The sequence below is a fragment of the Panthera tigris genome, chromosome C1 (genome assembly GCF_018350195.1).
Source record: "Panthera tigris isolate Pti1 chromosome C1, P.tigris_Pti1_mat1.1, whole genome shotgun sequence".
Classification (NCBI taxonomy): Eukaryota; Metazoa; Chordata; class Mammalia; order Carnivora; family Felidae; genus Panthera; species Panthera tigris.
In genome coordinates this window covers 43629240-43647599 of record NC_056667.1, presented here as the reverse complement: position 1 = coordinate 43647599, position 18360 = coordinate 43629240, and the positions used below count along the sequence as shown (strand labels likewise).

The following is an 18360-nucleotide window of genomic DNA, read 5'->3' as shown; positions in this document are numbered from 1 at the left end:
GTCCTTGCATGACTGTTACTCTAGAAGTTTTCTTTAAAAATTGGTTATTGGAAACACAAATCCACAAGAACATAAACTACGAAAGAAGGAGAGATACGCTGACATAAGGACGCTTTCAGGGGCCTCCATTCTCTTAGACCTGAGTTAAGTTTTCTAGGCTTTACCAGAAACACAAATCCCCCTCCTCGTGGTTGGGGCGTGGACATTGCAGCCAGGCTCGGGCTACCTCCAAGGCACAGGTGCCTGCCACAGTACCCCCCTTTTCCAGCGAGTCAGTGAGTTTGTTGTGGATCGTCTCGCCCTGGGGAGGGCCGGGGTCATGGGCCAGGGCCACTCTGGGCTGCTGCTTCTCAGGAAGCCAGTGCCTGCCCCATCCAGAGCTGCTTTGACACTTGAGATACACATAGCTTCTTTCTCCCTCCCTTTTTTCTTTATGAAAATGTTTACGAGGAGCGTGTGTCCCCTCCACATTCTTTTCACGAGGACAGAAGCTGTCACTGAGAGCCGAGAGACTAGTTTTGATCCACAGCTGATTGTGGCCCAGTCCTTGACGTAATTATTTGGTGGGCCTATGGGGTCCCGTCCAGAGCATAATCAGGACTCAAGCATTGGGCCTGGAGGGGAGGAGGATCCATGGGAAGGGAAGCGATGGAGGTGTGTGTGATCCAGGCCACAGAAGGGGTCACTCCCCATCGCAGTGGCAGCATCAGCTGCTCCAACGGAGGGTCCACTGCTGACCTGATGCAGGAGGTGTGGCTACAACCAGCTTGGCCGCCAGGCTCAGACCACACAGAGGGGCCTGGAGGGGCTCTCCCAACCTCTCTGTGGTTCAGTGGGTCCAGTTCCATTTTCCCTTCTCTGAGTACAGGCTCCTTACCACTCTTGAAGCCCCCATTGTCCCCACTGCAGGACTAAGAGTGCCCTTTCCCAGGCCCCAACAAATGAATGAGCCCCAGTGCCTAGCACACAATCGGTGCTCATTAAAAGTCTTGCATTTCTTTAAAAAAAAATTTTTTTTTTTTACATTTATTCATTTTTGAGAGACAGAGAGAGACAGAGCACAAGTGGGGGAGGGGCAGAGAGAGAGGGAGACACAGAATCTGAAGCAGGCTCCAGGCTCCGAGCTGTCAGCACAGAGCCCGACGCGGGGCTCGAAGTCACAAACTGCAAGATCATGACCTGAGCCGAAGTCGTACCTTTAACTGACTGAGTCACCCGGGCACCCCCCCCCCCCTTTTAAAAATTTTTTTAATGTTTATTTTTTAAGAGAGAGAGCGCGCGCCCAAACGCAAGTGGTAGGGGAGGGGCAGAGAGAGAGGGAGACACAGACCCTGGAGCAGGCTCTGGGCTCTGAGCTGTCAGCACAGAGCCTGATGCAAGGGTTTGAACCCACAAACGGTGAGATCATGACCTGATCAGATGCTCCCTGACTGAGCCACCCATGTACCCCAAAAGTCTTGAGTTTTAAAGCAGTGGGTGGGAGTGGAGGACTTGATGCATCATGCTTGATGCTCTTGCCAGGAGGCCAGGGACCGTACTACCTGTGTTTTGCCTGGCACGTTGGAGGTACTCAACTGTTTGGGTGAGTGAAGTGGTATTCAGGGGGAGCAGGACTCTGGCCTGGCAAGGGCATGGGTGGCAGCAGGGAGGGTGGGAAGGAGTCTGTTGAAGGGGATACCAGCGGCTCCTGCCTTTCTTGTGTTCTCTGCCGGTGGTGACAGCCGGCCTCCTGGCCTCTCCCCAAAACCACCCCTTTGTTGTCTTGGGCCTACGGGTGGATGCCAGATTTGCTTCGTTCATGTTAAATGTGATGGCGTCATGTCTCTCCCCTACTCAAAATCAAATCAAATCAAAATGGAACAAATCAGGAGCCTCACAGAAGATAGCCCAGAGGTTTCCCTGGCTGTAGGGTAGAGGCTCCAGACTATGAGCTAGACATCCAAGGTCTTTCTGGTCTGACCTCGCCCACATGTCAGATTTTGCCATTTTTATTACAGACCTCATTCTAGCGCTGGACACTCTCTGCTTCGACATAGATTAATTATCACAACCTCCTGGTGAGGTAGGCAGTGGTCTTGAGGGGAAAAAAACCCAAAGGGCCAAGCAGGTAGGATTTGAGAGTGTCTGAAGGTACAGAGGGTGGCTGGCGTGTGTGTTGCTGGTGAAAGCCCCCCACAGACTAGAAAACCCGGCGCCTCGCTCCTGTCTCCTCGTTCCTGTATAGAAAGTATCATGTCTGTCACTGGCTGACACTTTGAGGGTTTTTCTTTTCTCCAAATAAATAATTCTTTGTCTCTCTTCAGGGTGGCGGATGGGGCTGGAGAGAGGCAGCTGATCAAAGGCAGCCTCCCTGACTTTGAACAAGTGGGCTGAGGAGGGGGCTTGGACAAGCAAGGGGGGTGGGCAAGGAGAACCATCACTGTGTAGCTGAGGCGGGAGGGGTGTCACCTGAAGCCACCTCCCAAAACGTGTCCTTGTGCGCTCCTGGCCTGGGGAGGTATGAGTGAAATATTAGGCTAAATGGAGAGTTCCTTCCTCAGAGGAGAAAGCGGGCTCCCTTTTCCTGTCCCTTTGTCTCTTGTCCCCTTTGTCCCAGCCCTCTAGCTCTGCGGCCTCCCCTCCCCCAGCGGTTCCTTCCTTTGTGCCCCCGCCACTCACTCACCAGCGAAACTTAACTGGAGCCTCCAGTGGCCGCCCAGGCCCCTGCCTTTTCTGCTCCCCCTGAAACAAAAGTAGCTGCTGGGGCCTGGCCTGGCTGTCTGCACAAGGACTAGAAGGAACCAGACAGGGGCCCCAGTCCCTGCAAAGGTGGTGGTTAGTTTTGAAGTTTGGTGTTGGTTGTTGGTAGCCCCTCCAGAAGGAGCAGCATTGTTGGGGGGGGGGGGCTGCTTCCTCAGAGGGATCTGGGGCTGTAGTGTGGTCGGGGGACCCCCTTCTAGGACCCCAGGAAGGGCCCTGGGGCCTCCATCAAAGCTCCTCTTTCTCCTGCCCTGAGTGTTTCTAAAACGGGGCCCTTTTCGTCTCAAATTCTGTGTGTGACACCTAGAAATAAGGGCGGGCTAATCCCCCTAAAAGAGCCAAACCCACACTTCTGGCTCCCAGAGGCCCACCCTCGTTACAGGATAGTCTTCATTATCTTTAAAACAAGTGTGAGAGCGGTCACTTGGGAGCTAAGCATACATTGGGGGAGGATAACTTGAACGTGGGGGAAAAATCTAGTCATAACCTTGATTTGCTGAGCATATGGAAACGACGGGCTTGATTGAGTTTTTCATGGTGAAAGTAGGAGCTCCAGTGCCTGGTTTCGAACCTGGTTTCTAACCAGGGGTGTGAGGATGTGTGCTTCCTGAGGGCATGGGGCTGGGTGCCTCACATTGGACTTGAGAGACCGGGGCCTGTGGAGGTCAGGTGGGAGCGGGTGTGTGGATTTGCTGAGGCAGAGCAGAACTGGGGCCGGTTGGTGTGGCCTCATTGTCGCCAGAAGTAATTTTCCCTACTTAAAATATTTCAAGTTGTTAATTTAACCATATACGTTTAAAAGCACGTTAGAAGAGATAACGTGTAAATTTAGAAGTGCTCTACTCTGCTCTCAACTTACATAAAAAAATTGACTCCAGTTCTCCACGTGCATTTTTGGCATCAGTGTCTTAAATGCTGTCACCAAAGCCACTTTTTGTCTTCTTAACCCACTTTTCTAGCACGTTTCACCAGTACTCCCATTTGAGTTGTTTGATACATGTTATTTTTCAGATTTACATACGATTCTGTCTCTAGGAATTTTATCAAAAGCCACAGGGATCCATTAGAACATTAAAACTATTGGATTTGTAAAATTTGTCTCATTGGTATGTATTGCTGAGAAGCAGATTTGAGACCCCCGTTTTGATGCTGGAAAGTGGGGGGGAGGCATTGCCTGTTCTGAGTCCCCTGTAACCCTGGTATTTCTCGGAGGCTGTTTCTTTCTCTGTAAAGAACAGAGGACAACAGTGCCTAAGGCCCACTTCTCAGGATTAAGTATGTGAAGAATGCAAGGCAGTGCCCTGTATGCAGTAAGCACTCAGCAAATGCACTGTTGGAGGTTGGACTGGTTGGAGCGCTCTGGCCCTTCTGGTTTGCAGAGTGACTTTGAGGGGTTACGAGGGGAAGCTGGGAGACAGTCCTTGTAGGGAAAGCCAGGACCACATTGGGTTTTGGAGTGGGGGGCCATTCTGGGGAAGGGGGTCGCACTTTCAGCTGATGAGAACTCAGTAATAGGAGTGAGATGAGGCCTGAGGCCTCTGGCCCTGGGACCATTTACTCATTGTCCTCTTTAAAAGTAGTCCCTGTGCTTGGGATCAGGTCATGATCTCACGGTTTGTGGGATCGAGCCCCTCGAGCCCCCCCCCCCCCCCCGCACTATTGGTGTGGAGCCTACTTGGGATTCTCACTCTCTCCTCTCTCTCTGACCCTCGCCCACTTGCACTTTTACTCTCTCTCTCAAAATAAATAAACTTAAAAAAAAAAAGCAGTCCCTGTGGCCTGCCCTCCGGCGTTCCTAGAGTGTGGCATGTTTTCTCTTCTCTTGGTTTGGAGCCTTGTTGCCCAGGAGGTGAGAGAAGACTTGACCAGTGTGTAGATAGGACTCCTAGCGAACATTTAGGCGAACATTTAGGCTGTCTTTCAACTGTCTTCATTTCAAAGCCGGCAGGAGCTCAACTCGATATAACTGGGCGCCAGGTCCTACGCGTGCCTGAAGATCTCTGTTGTCATTGCCATGGTCATTTGCCATCTCAGGATTGGGGGTGACGTGCCGCCCGTGCCCCTGGTGCTTGGTTGGGGTGGAAGTTCTGGGGATGGACAGTAGCCGAGGTGTGTGTTACTTGTGTCCAGCCTCATGGGGCAGATTTGCATCGCCGTTTGTAAATAAGGGCTGCTTTGAATACCCACCTCTGATGCACCTGTGGTATCGGCTCTGCGATTCCCAATTTAGATGGCTGATGGTAATTTGAAACTGAAACCATCAGAAGTATGTATCTCATAAAAAAAAGAAGGGCAGGGGAGATAAGAGCCCCCCCCCCCCCACCGGAAGTTGTCACCTAGCTGGGACCTTCCATGTGGATGGCTCCACACCGACCGAATGTGGAGGGCCCCGCCTCGCACCAGTTTGTCCCTCAGATACTGTATTTCATTGAGAGAATTAGCAACGCGAAACGGAGAAGGGTGGTGTGTTCAAGTTACTCTGTGTAGCTTTAAGCCACGCGTCGCTCCTTCCAGATGTGAACTATTTCCCTGGATTAGCTTTTTGTGGCCCCAGAACGAGGAAGGATTATGGCAGTGGTAAAATCAGGGTAAAAGGAATTCCAAAGACTGAAGACTTTACATATGTAGGGTTGGGGTGGGGAGCAGGTTTCTTTTCTGAATGGGCAAGGCCTAAGGGCCCCTGCCCCTCGGGTGTGTAGGGGAGGCAGAAGGCTCAAAGGAGACACCCAGAGAGGACTGAGACACCCTGAGGGAGTGGGAGGGGGCCCCCAGGGGTGGTGGTGGCTCTGGCTTGGGGGAGGGGTCGCTATTTGCATAACTGATTGTTGCTCCCGGGGATTGCTGTGGGGGAAGGGAGGCCAGTACAAAGGCTCCTTCCTCTCCTTCCCAACCCCTCCTCTCTCCTTCCCTCCTTTGCCCACCCCCTTCCTCCCCTCCAGCGCCAGCTGTTGAGCCTGGTCAGCACCACCTGTGCCCCCTTGGGTGGCTCAGGGTTGGCCTTGCCCCGCTGCCCAGTGGACCGGGTTTTGCTGCGCAGGCTCCAGTAGCAGGGGGAGCTACCGCAGCCGCCTGGGGAGTCCAGATAAAGTCCAAAGGAAGGCCTCTGGCTGCGCGTCTCTCTTTAAAAAGTGGTACTTTTTAAGACGATTTTTTGCGTGAGCTCTGAAGTGCTTGCCTTGACCACCTTTGCTACCTAAACTAGCCTTGGGGGAGACCTTGGCCTGTGTCCCCTTTCATAAGGTGGTTTACCAGGGCCTATGTCTCGTGGCCCACAACCTGACGCTTGGAGATTCACTAGAGTCAAGGGTGGCTGGTGGCAGGGGTGGCCAGTAGCAGCATCAACCATGTCTCAGAATGGGAGTCCCATGGAGGTGCGCTAGAGATGATCTTGCACTGACGCGGGTGCACAACTTAGTATTTTGCTCACCACTGCGTATCCTAGGCAGTAATACCTGCTGGGTCCACCACACATCTTTGTGAAACCAGTAAGTAAAAGGATGCATGTGGGTGGCGTGACGCCCAAACAGGAATAAATACGACCTAGCGGTTTGTCATCCACTCTGTTGGCCATATTTATTGAGTGCCCTTGGGGAGGCCACCTCCCTGCCCGAGCCTCAGTTTCCCCGTCAGTAAAATGGCGATGACGTTCTTTGATCAGGCTGCCCTGAGACTCCAGGGAGATGTGCTGTGGATCATTGCCATGATGCTGAGCTCGTTGAGCCCTGCAGGCTCTGACCAGAGGGTCCTGCCCAACATCTGGGGAAATGAGGACAGAAGCAGGCCCTGGTCTCTTCTGCCCACGAACGGAGAACCACATGGCAGAAAGCTGGTGGCCCGTGTAGGAAGCTGACCTGAAGGGTGGGCTATGTCAGTGTCCTCGCGGCCTGCTGGGTGGTCTCCTCTCTGCGGCCTTGTTTGTTTTGCCACAGGACAAAGTTAGTTTGCTGTTGCCAGGTGAGACTCCTACCAGTTCACCCAGGGGGTGGGGGTGCCATGCTGCTGTTTACATCTCCCCAGGAGGCCCTTCCCCTTCTCCCTCCCCCACACCAGAGTTCCATCATCGTGCTGAAGCTTAGGCTATTGTCCTTTTAACAAAGTGAGGACGGAAGGCATTTCAAAGCAAATCCATGCCCTAGTGGCCAGTGAGTTCCCCTGACACCCCCAGTTTGGGGTCGGGGGGTGTCGGTACTATAGACAGCGACTGCACCTCCCCCTCAACTCTTGGGGGCCGGGGCTGGGTGCTTAGTATTGTAGGGGATGGGGGTTTGCTTTGGGAAAGGAGGCAGAGAGCTGGGGAAAGCTTGTGCCCTGTGAACGGCTTCGTTGACTGCTTCTTTATCTGACCCACAGCTTCTTCAGCTATGAGGTGGGGAGAGCATAAGCCTCCAACCAGAGGATAGTTGAGAGTGGTCTGTGAATCAGTTTCTCTCCGGAAAATGTTAGGGATTTGGTACTGATAATCCTGGAAAGGCTTGGACAAGTCAGGAACTTGCACCGGGAGGGGCAGGGCCATGGCTCCTGAAAGGAGTGATGATTGCCCTTTTGTGGCTTGCTGAGGGGGTTCATAACAAGGGTCACGGGGACTGAGACCACTTTCCCAGGGTGTTTGCTCAGAGGGGCTGTATTCCCGGAGCCCGCGCCCACCTTGTGGGTAGCTGTAGGAGTCAGGACTCAGGGCTCCCAGCCATCGGGCCACGCTGGCCACCCCCAGACAACCTGTGTCTCTTTCCTGTGAACTTCCTGGGTGCCAACTCTAAACATCAAGAATAGCTGGTCTTTCCTGTCCAAGCAGGTTTATAGTCTAGTAGGGATTATGGGATGAAATAATGGTAGCTCTAGCTCCGGTGGTCCCGATCACACATAGCCTGGAACAGGCTCAGCCCATGGCACTCAGCTCAGACGCTGCTCTTGGGTGTAAATATGTGGGGGTGGGGGTGGGGTCTGCCGAGCTAGGGTGCTGAGAGGCATTCCTGTGTTTTAAAAACAACACTTGCTGACCCATCCAAATCCAACCAGCACCCCCCCCACCCCCCGCCCCCCGCCCCACAGTCAGAGGCCCAGTTGGCTGGATTCCCAAAACTCTTCTCAGTTCTACAACTAGAATCAGGGAAGGTGGCGCCTGCTTTTTATAGAAGAGGAAACTGAGGCCCAGGCAGGGAAGAGGCCGGCTTGATTGATGGAAAGAGGCCCCAGAGGCTCTTGAAAATTTCCCTCCAGCCCTCGGCAGCAGGCTGCTAGGTCTCACCTTGCTCCCAAGGCCGTTGCTATTAGCAACCAACTTCCCCTGTTGGTTCTGGGGGCCCTCGAGGGGAAGAGGGAAGAAGGTGGAAGCCAGGCTGTCAGTCAGTCAGGTGGCATTTGAGTGTCTGTGTCAGTGGGTTAGTGCAGGTGACACTGGGGGGAGGGCCTGGGTGCCTCAGAGCCATCCAGTGAGGAGGCCCGTTGGTTTGCTATTAATTGTTCCCAGTAACGGGGAAATTATATGCAGGGACACCTCACTTTGTGCAAAAAGATGCCACATCTCTGTTAGACCATACACACAAAAGAACAGAAAAGGAAGAAAAGCAAAGACAAAGTAGAGGATGACTAGGCAGTAAGGTCTGCTGGAGTCCGTAGACTTTGCTCTTGTCCTGGCCCAGCTCGTCTCCAGCTGTGTGGCCTTAACTTAATCACATGGCCCCACTGAGCCTCAGTTTACCCATCCAGAAAACGGGTCAAGGTACAGGTGTACATTAGCAGTGCAGATGTGTGATGCTTAGCACCTTCTCTGACACTCCTGGCCCCTCTGTAAAAGATGACTGGTGTGAGAACGGGAAACCTGCGGAGGGTGGCTTGCCAGTCACTTGGTTACATTTATCGAGTGTCATCTGGGTCCTGCCAAAAGCATGGTGCTCAGGGGGTACAAAACTGGGTGAGGATCAAGTTGATCTTTGTCCAGAGGGGTGGGCAGACTGATTGACAGTCGAGTAGGTAGCTCCTAGTCCGTGCTGGGAAGGGGATCCAGGCAGAATCTGAAAGGAACCCAGACAGGGGAGTCTCCGGCAGCCTCAGGGGCTTCTGGAGGGGGTATTGCCGCTAGGCTGCAAAGGAGACAGAGGAAGAGAAAGTGGAGGGGAAGCACTTCCCTGGCAGGTGCAGATCTTTGTTTTGGAGGCCTGTGGACAGCGACAGCGGTTGACATTTGGGCTCCGGGTCTGTGCCAGGCTCTGGTCTTGTGTGTGCAAAGTGATAGTTCCCATAACCCACCCTGTGAGGTAAGTTTTTTTTTTTTTTTTAATGTTTATTTATTTTTGAGAGAGAGACAGAGTGTGATCGGGGGAGGGGCAGAGAGAGAGGAAGACAAAGCATCCGCAACAGGCTCCAGGCTCTGAGCTGTCAGCACAGAGCCTGACGTGGGGCTCGAACTCACACATCGTGAGATCATGACCTGAGCCGAAGTTGGAGGCTTAACCGACTGAGCCGCCCAGGCGCCCCATGTGAAGCAAGTATTATCCCATTTTGGAGTTGAAGACCTGGGCCACGGAGAAATTAAGGGGCTTTTCCAGGCTCACACAGCATGGAAGATCCCACGTTCACACCCTGAGAGCCAAGCTCCAGAGACACATCCCCACCATGGCCTCTTCTGAGTTACTGCCTTGCCTGACAGGATCGGATCTATTGCCGAGAGGGAGATGCTCATTAACTAGCGGTACAACCCACTAGTTGGGCGAGCTGGGGAGTCCTCCCTGCCTCAGTTTCTTTATCTGTAAAATGAGAATAACCCGTGTCTCTGAAGTGAGGTTCTTGGATGGAGTCTGCTCTGTGGGGTATGTCCAGAGAGTGCTTTGTGGGCAGGGAGCTGTGGCCCCCCCAGCAACTTCAGGAGGGGTGGTTGCAAGGGAGAAAATATCCGACCATAAGGCAGTCTCTCCCCTCCCCCACAGTCCTTGATTGAGAGGCCAGGAGCCTGTGGGACTTGGGCAGGATTAGATAAAACGTGGGCAGAGTGCCCGGCCCAGCACTGGCACACGCACGGCCCTGGTAAACAGTAGTCATTTTCATTATTGTGTCTTATCTCTCGATATTAGTAATTATTATTGATGGGCCTCTCATCAGTCCTGTGGGGTGATTTTGGCCTCGCTTTATAGAAAAGGAAACAGCTTGGAGGGTGGATAATGCATCCAAAGTCACAATAATTGGCAAGACGCGCTGAGATTCTGAGTCGGGCGTGTCTCCTCCTGTCCCTGCCCTCTTGCGTTACATCACGGGAAGGCTCTGCCAGGCCCTCCTGTGTGTCGTAAGGCAAGGCTTACAGTTTTACCAGGGCTTTCTCAGAGACCGCCTTCCAAACATGCTGGTTGTGTAAGGTGAAGCTTTCTCGTGGACATGTGGTCTCTTGGTCTGTGCCAGACTCTGGTCTTGGATGCGTGAAGTGACTTAATCCCCATAACCAACCCTGTAAGGCAGACAATATCCCATTTTGCAGTTGAAACCTGGGCCGCAGAGAATTTAAGGGTGTTTTCCAGGCTCTCTCAGCGTGGGAGACCCAGGGTTCAAACCCTGAGAGCTGGACTCCCCCACTTGGATGCTTGAGCTTGTGATGGTGTCTCTACTCTATAGTGATGCAGTTGTCCCTGGTGCTGGTGTATGAACCGCACCCCCCCCCCCCAGACCAAATCCAGACCCCGAACACCTCTGTCCTACGAGAACGTGCGGCCCCTGTGTGGAGTCCAGTGTCTGCCAGCATGGTGACCCAGTACAGTTATAGAAATAATGCAGTGGAACAAGCGTCCGTAGCTTTGGGGTTGCCTGGAGCCTTTCACCATGGCCCTTTACAAGACCTCCAGACCCCCTTTGAGTGGTCTCCGGGCAGCGGTATCATTCATTACTTCTCTCCCGCCTCACCCCTGCTGGGATGAGGTAGTTGTCCCTGTCGATTTGCAAACCGGCCCCTGTGGTTCTGAGCCTTTGGGTCTCCAGGCTGTGTGTGGCCACAGCACAGTGCCAGGCAACATCAGGAAGAATCCGTGAGGACGCAGGGATCCCGGGTCTCCTTGTCCTGTGTGACGGCGGCAGAGAACCGTTCCCAACTTCAGAAGTGAGCCGTGCCTCATCAGGACTGCCACCCTCCCAGCCACCGCGCTTGTGCTAATTCTTTGTTGATTTAGAAGCCTCTTCAGGATCGTGTAGTGCCTCAGGGCCACTCTTGTGGAGAGGAACTGTAATCCCTTAAATATAATAATCCCCCGCACTGGATACTTTATAGCACGGTCTCCAGTACGCAAGCTTGTTGGCACCCTCCAGCAGTCCTGGTGGAGTGACGGACAAGGCTTATTATCCTGTTTTGTGGAGGAAAAGGCAGGTAGGTGGCTTTTGTGACTTTCCCAAGTCACACGTCCAGTATACGGTGAAGCTGGGAGTAAAATCCAGTCTAGTCGTGGTACACAGGACAGATGGCAAATGCTTGGTGCACACACCGACACTCCTCCCTTGCTCGCATCAGACATTGCAAGTTGATCACCATGACTCTTTCCCTTGCGCCCCGGGTTCCCAGTTACTTTTAGTAGCGCATTCTAGCCGGCCGTTGTCAGCTGAACAACATCGGCATGCAAGGGGAGTTCCTTGTCGTCGGTGTCACACACGAGCTGGAAGTGGGCCAGTGACGTTGCCTGCGTTTCCTGGTTGTTTGGATTTCTAGATAAGTGAAAGCCGGATGCGCGCTGTAACTGGATTCCAGTTGGAAGCCGTGCACCTTTCTGACAGAGCCAACTACCGGCTTCCAGGAAGGCCCTGGAGAGTCTCAGTGAGATGCGTAGTGGTTGACGGAGGGAGGGCTGCTCGAAATGGAGTGCCAGATGGTGATCCACAAGGGGATGGAAGGTGGGACAAGCTAATTGCCGAAACGTGATTGAACCCTCCTAGTTGGAGAAAGCATGGAGGAGGCAGCACAGACGCCTTTCTCTTCCAGATACCCCCGAGTTCCACTCCGTGTTTTGCTTTCTCATGGGTCGTCCCAAGGATGACCTTCCACTCCACACAAAGACCCTCACGGGATGTGGGGATCCCGCGTGGTGGAGGGGTGATAACGTCGAGGGGTGTATGTGTCCAGGAGGTCTTTGGGGGTGCCATCCTTGAGAACCCTCTATCTCGGCCAAAAGACCAGGGTCATGTTCTCAGACTGGTTGGCGAGTCTGAATATCCAGGCCGGTTCTGGGCATCATCAGATACCAGGTTTGAGGTGGAGGTTGAGTTTGAAGTTCTCATTCAAGTTGAACCTTGAATTCTGCATCTGACCTTGGATAGCCAGACCATGAGCACTTCTTCACCTCAGCCTTTCCTCCATGCTGAGCCACAGAAACCGTCCGCCACGGTCACCTAACTAGTGGCTCTCTTGTTTTGATCGCGTAACTCTTCAAACATCAGCCGATTTCTTGCTGTCAGCCTCCACGTGGATATTCTTGACCTTGGTTTCCAAGGTGCCTTTTCATCCGTCCACTTAGTTGCACAGACCCTCTCATCTCCCCCAGCAGTGTCACCCTGCTCCCCGCCTTCCTGCCCACGGGCAGGCTCCCTGGTTCATCCCCAACCCTAAACCTGCGGAGCCTCTTTTGGAGTAAGTTCAGCTCAAACCCTCACCTTTTCCAGAAAGACTGGCCCGGCCCTTCCATTTGAGAGGACTCTCCCACATGAAATACAAATTTAAAGAAAGCCAACTGTAATGGTTAGAAGGTACCTTACAGGGCATAGGCTTCGGTAGTTTTTTTAACTTACTTTTTTTTCTTCGTGGCAAGAGAGCCCTTTCTTTAAATGAAGGCTTCTGTGGAAGACCAAATAATAAAACAGAAAACGGAACTGTCCACTAGTTGAAGGGACGTGGGGTGCTGAGTCCTGCCTGCTGAACCTCCCACCTGTACACCTCCCCTCTTGGCCCCTGTGACCCTCTGATTTAGTTCAGTTCCCAGGCGGAGTGGTTGTGCCCAGGGAAAAGAGATGGCTTAGCTGAAGATTCCCTAGTAAGTGAGAGGGATCCCCATGCCTCCCAGCCACATCTGGGGTACTTTCTAGTTTGTCAGCATTCCCCAGCTCTTCAGTGAGATGTTCAAACAGGTTTCAGTGAAGGGTCTGCAGCCAGCTTCTTGTGCGAAATGCAGGGGTAAGCAGTTTCTTTAACTAGGGCTTCTCGAGTTTTTAGTGCATTGGGATGCATTGCAGATCTCAGAAGTCGGGTACGGTAAGGTAGTGGGGTGTGGACAGATAGTATAAAATACAGTGATTCTCAAACGTGTTTGGCCACAGGACCTTATCTGGTTGAGGAATCCTAAAACGGTTTCAGAAATACTACAGGTAGGAAAGTGACTGGCTTGTAGTGGGTGATGAATATATATATACATACATATATATATGTATATATATGTATGTATATATATATATTTAATGTTTATTTTATTTTTGAGAGAGAGAGAGAGGGGGAGAGAGAGAGGGACCAAACGTGAGCGGGGGAGGGGCAGAGTGAGAGACACACACACAGAATCCAAAGGAGGTTCCAGGCTCCAGGCTCCAATCTGTCAGCACAAAACCCGACGTGGGGCTTGAACTCACAAACCATGAGATCATTACCTGAGCTGAAGTTGGATGCTTAACTGACTGAGCCACCCAGGTGTCCCGGTGATCAGTATTTTCAAATGTTTTTTTATATTTTGAGAGAGAGAGAGAGAAAGTGAGAGCACATGTGCATGTAGGGGAGAGAGGCAGAGAAAGATTCCCAAGCAGGCTCCGTGCTGTCAGTGCAGAGCCCAACGTGGGGCTTGAACTCAAGAACTGTGAGATTATGACTTGAGCCGAAATCAAGCAGAGTTGGACGCTTAACCAACTAAGCCACCCAGGGGCCCCTGATTCCCACACCCTCTCCCCCCCCCCCCCCCCCCCCTCAGGACAGCTGTGGTCTGGTTATCAGTCCAAGAACAAGTCCTTTTTCCTGGGCTACGATGTAATATCTCCATCCTAACAGCTGTCTGTTTCATCACAAAGCCTCTGATTTGGTGTCTCGTGAAGGGCTCCCATAAGCCTCTGCCCTCCCATGTCTTTAGACACTGTGTGTCTTCCAGTGATCACCAGGTAATTCACTGGTCCCTCATGATGGAACATTAAGATTGTTGCCGGTTTTCTCGTGTTGTAAACAGCACTGTGATGAACGTCCTCGTGGCTATTTGTGCACATAGATGGGATGGTATTCTTAGATGTGGAATAGTTGGGTCACATGGTATCCACAGCATGCTTTATAACCACAAGTGCATCAGAATTGCCACCACATCGCTTCATAGCCTCCGAGGTTCACTTCCCAGCGTCGTTCTTGGCAAAAGTATTAACCAGCGGAGTCGGAAGACGCCGGCTGCACAGGCAGCCTTGGCCTAGGTAACCAGCACCTGGGAAGTCAGAGGAGGGCCTCATGTTGTTGGCCATGCTGTCTTATCTGGCCGGTCTGGCACTGAAGGGCCCCGACCCCTTGTTCTTTCTCCTCTCACCCTGCTGAAGCTCCGCTCCAGCAGCCGGGACTTCATACATATTAACTGACTTAGATTGAGAGGTTTTTTTCCCTGTGTAAGAGCTTGGTAGTGGAGACCCATTTATATGAATGCTTTTTATGTCCCTGAAACCTTGTGCAAGAGGCACAGATTGGACTACAGAGACAATGGGGTATCAGGGGCCTCGTTTACAAGAAGGTTTCTGTCGCCACTTTTATTGCCTGGATCCTGCCTGGCTCCTAAAGGGTGGTTGGTGTTCTGAGAGGGGGGTGGGCGAGGGGCAGAGGAAGAGGGAGGGAGAGGATCTTTAAGCAGCCTCCACACCCAGTGCGGAGCCCCTGTGGGGCTCCATATCATGACCCTAAGATCATGACCTGAACCGAAATCAAGAGTTGGACACTTAGCCAACTGAGCTGCCCGGGAGCACCAGGGGTGGAGGTTTATGGGCAGCAGCAGTGGTTGGTGGCATTCTTTTTTCCCCTCTTCCTTTTGGCTCAAGTAGATCATTTTGGAGGAGGACTGACTCGTGGATATGGACTAGAATGAACCCTTCCAATGAGGGGGAGGCAGCCACACTCTGGCCTTCTGTGTGCAGATGGTGCATCAGAACTTTGTTTGCTGCTTCAGATGAGCCCCGTGAGATCACGTGGTCCCTTTCCTGCTCGAGGGACCTAAGGCGCTGAGAATTTGGGTACCGTGAACAGTGTCACTCAGCTATAAGAGGGACAGTATTGGGACTGGCAGCCTGGTTTGTCTGACTACAAAGCTGGATCGTGCCATGCCTTTTGTCCAGGAATCTCTAACCTTTATTCGAATTAAGTCTGAGTGGTTACAGGTCTTGTAGGAGATGAGTATAACGTGATTCTTAATTTTTAATTATGTGAATAGCACCTTTTTTTTAATGTTTATTTTTGAGAGGGAAAGAGAGAGAGAGAGAGAGGCAGAGCACGAGCAGAGGAGGGGCAGAGAGAGAGGGAGACACAGAATCTGAAGCAGGCTCCAGGCTCTCAGCTGTCAGCACAAAACCCAACGTGGAGCTTGAACTCATGAGCTGTGAGGTCATGACCTGAGCCAAAGTCGGATGCCACCCAGGCACCCTGGTACCCAAGTACTTCTTGTGTTAAATACTGCTAAAATGCAGAGGTGTATAAAATAAAAAGTAAAGAGCACCTCCTTGCACCTTGCTGCCCTCTTTCTTCTGACAACCAGACTTAACCTTCTGGTCCCTTTCTTTGCATTTACATGTATTAATATCTGCTCTGGTTCAGCCCTGAAAGCCATTTCAGTTCTGACAGGAGGCCTTATTGCGTGCCCACTCTGTTTCTTTAATTTCAGCAAACCCAAATTAAATAGCAGCATGATAACTCACTGTAACTTTGGGTAAGTCACCCATTCATGAGAAAGCATCAAATCTCTCGTCCATATACTTGGGGTAGGAGTCTGGAGCGTCACAGGGTTTTTGAGAGAATTATGAGCCAACAATGTAATGGTCTGGTATAAGGCACAAATGAAGGTTCGAGAAAGTTACCTGAGATTGTGCCCCCGCATTGCAAGATATAGGAATGGACGTAGTTAGTTACTCTGCCTAACTCAGAGTCATGTGGACAACAATTATATAAATAGCCATGCATACAACATAAGCTATAAGTAAGCTATAAATGTCACCAGAGAGGTGTTAGCAGCAGTTGGAGCCCCGGGCTCCAGTGGGGGAGCAGTTAAACCACGGAGGGTATTAGGGAAGGCTTTCTGAAGGCAGTGCTCTCCAAGAAGGAGGGGTGGGGGGGCCTTAATAATGCTAACTTATTCAGCCTTGACTTTGTGTCGGTCAGTGTTCACCACATTTTATGTAACCTAACTCATCTTACCCACACGAATAACTATGAGGCGAGAACTGTAGTTTTATAGGCGAGGAAACTGAGACACAGAGAGGTTAAGCGGGCCGCCCTAGGTCACACAGTAAGGGTCTGAGCGAGGATTTGAGCGTAGGCATTCATTGCTCTCACTGGCCGTGCTGCACAGCCCACTGGATTTCAGGGAGAGTCAGTCCGGAGGGGTGTAGCAACCAGCATGAGCAAGGCTGGGGGGTGAGGCCGCTGCTGGCAGAGCTGGGGATGGCCAGGGTGTGCGGGCGGGTGGGAGTGGCAGTTCATGACATGGCTGGATAGGGTGATTGCAAGCACGTCAGGGAGCACCTAGAGCCATTAATATCTGTGATAGTTGGGCCTCCTCCCCTCCCTGCTCTGTCACTTGAGTGGGGGAGTAGCTGCCCTTCCTGGCATCTGCCTTGCGAGTGACAACTCCCAACCTGCCTGCCCTGCTCTCGGGCCACTCAGTGGCTCACAGGCAAGCTGCCTGCTGTTCCTCAGTTTGTGTTTGCCCTTCCCTTCAGCTTTTCGAAGAGTAGAGTCGTGTCAGGTTGCTGGTCATTGCTTGTTTTTGAAATTCATTTAAGAAAATCTACTTCCAGGTTTGTCTTATACTAGCCATTACACACACACACACACACACACACACACACACACACACACACAGGCATGCATACCTTCCTTGAGGGAACCATATTGGTGACACGACAGAGCATGTCCTCACCTCTCGTACCTGTGGCTGCCAAGGGCCTTTCGACATTGTGTGTGATGCCCTTGCACTTTGATTGCTTCACCGTGCGGCACAATGGAGCCTCTGTCAACATGCCAGCTAATTAATTTTCACTTTGTAATATTGCTTCACCCCTATGCACTGTTCACGGTGTCCAGGGTTTTCCCTGGTGCTGGTTTGAGGAAGGCTCTGGAAAGGGAGGATGTGGATGTGAACCCTCCCTCCTGCCCCTTCTGCGGAGGCCTGGGTCTTTCCCATCTGCATTTCCCTCTCAGCCTGATTTCCAGTAGCTGTTCTGGGGGAAGTGCTGGGCGCTCCTTTTGGGAGAGGTCTTAATTATTAGAGTGTTAAAATGAGCACAGACCTCTCTAATTTGGTCTCCTCAAGGGCAGAGTTGTGTGAGAACCAAGAGAAGCTGAAATTGCAGACAACTGGTAAAGACGGCTGTTTGGGTTCAGCACTGCCAAGTTCACTACCACAGTGGCGAGGAGGGGTGGGCCTCTGCCTGGGCAGGGAGAGGGTGGGATTTGTAATTAGCACATGCACTTTGGGTATGTGGAAGGGGTATTTCTAAAGGGCTTAAAATAGTGTGTCTTTTTGGATATTAATTTGCATAGGCCATTCTATGTCGCCTTCCCCTCCCCATTTTTTACATTGCTGATGTTAAACTTGGGCCAGGCATTCACATTTGCAGAATTGAATTTTCTGTTTATATTTTTCCCCCCGTTGCTGGTGTTTTATTATGAGAAGCCTCACCTATTGTGTTGTGTTAAAAGGAGTGCTGGGTTGGAAGGCAGGAGGGACCTGTCAGTCTTTCTTGCAGCCTGACCTTGGCAGGTCACCTCCTCCTCTTCGTGCCTCAGTTTCTCCATCTCTGAAGTGGAGGTGCCAAACCAGCTATCCTCATTCTTTGAAACCCATCTATTATTACACCCTTTGTAGTGGGTTATGTTTGACTCCAGAGTAAGGTTCAGCAAGCTTTTTCCGTGCAGGGCCACGTAATAAATATTTTAGGCTTTGTGGGTTGCATGGTCTCTGTCGCAACTACTCAGCCCTGCATCGTAGCGCAAAAGCAGCCGTATATAATACAGAAATGAAGGGGTGTGTCTGTTCCGGTAAAACTTTATTAACATTTGGCTTGTGGACTTTAGTTTGCCAGCCCTAGCTCTAGAGTGTTCTCTTTGTATTTGTTTTTTAATGTTTATTATTAATTTTTGAGAGAGAGCGTGAGCGAGTGTGAGTGGGGGAAGGGCAGAGAGAGACTGAGACATAGAATCCCGAAGCAGGATCCAGGCTCTGAGCTGTCAGCACAGAGCCCAATGCAGGTCTCGAGCCCAGAAACTGTGAGATCAGGACCTGAGCTAAAGTCAGACATTCAGCTGAAGAATTTCTTCAGGGAAGAATGTCTTACTTGAGTTAGGGACCAACCTGAGCTCTCCTGAGGCCCAACCTTGCCACGAATCTGGTCTGCCCCCTAGGTTTCCACTCTGGTAACTGGGAGGTAGTCTGTCCAGACTCTTGGAGA

General features: G+C 51.8%; 1 protein-coding gene across 6 annotated transcripts in view; it reads left to right on the top strand.

Annotated features, from left to right (window-relative positions):
• Positions 1-18360, top strand: part of SSBP3 (single stranded DNA binding protein 3) — a 161592-nt gene that overhangs the window by 22352 nt on the left and 120880 nt on the right. Inside the window, exon 1 of one of the 6 annotated variants that reach the window (XM_042997285.1) lies at positions 5608-6224. The exons of 4 other annotated variants lie outside the window; for them this stretch is intronic. The gene's annotated coding sequence lies outside the window, so the exon portion shown is untranslated. Of the gene's footprint in view, positions 1-5607; positions 6225-18360 lie in introns of those variants that run through there. One more of the 6 variants, XM_042997290.1, reaches the window with a different exon arrangement.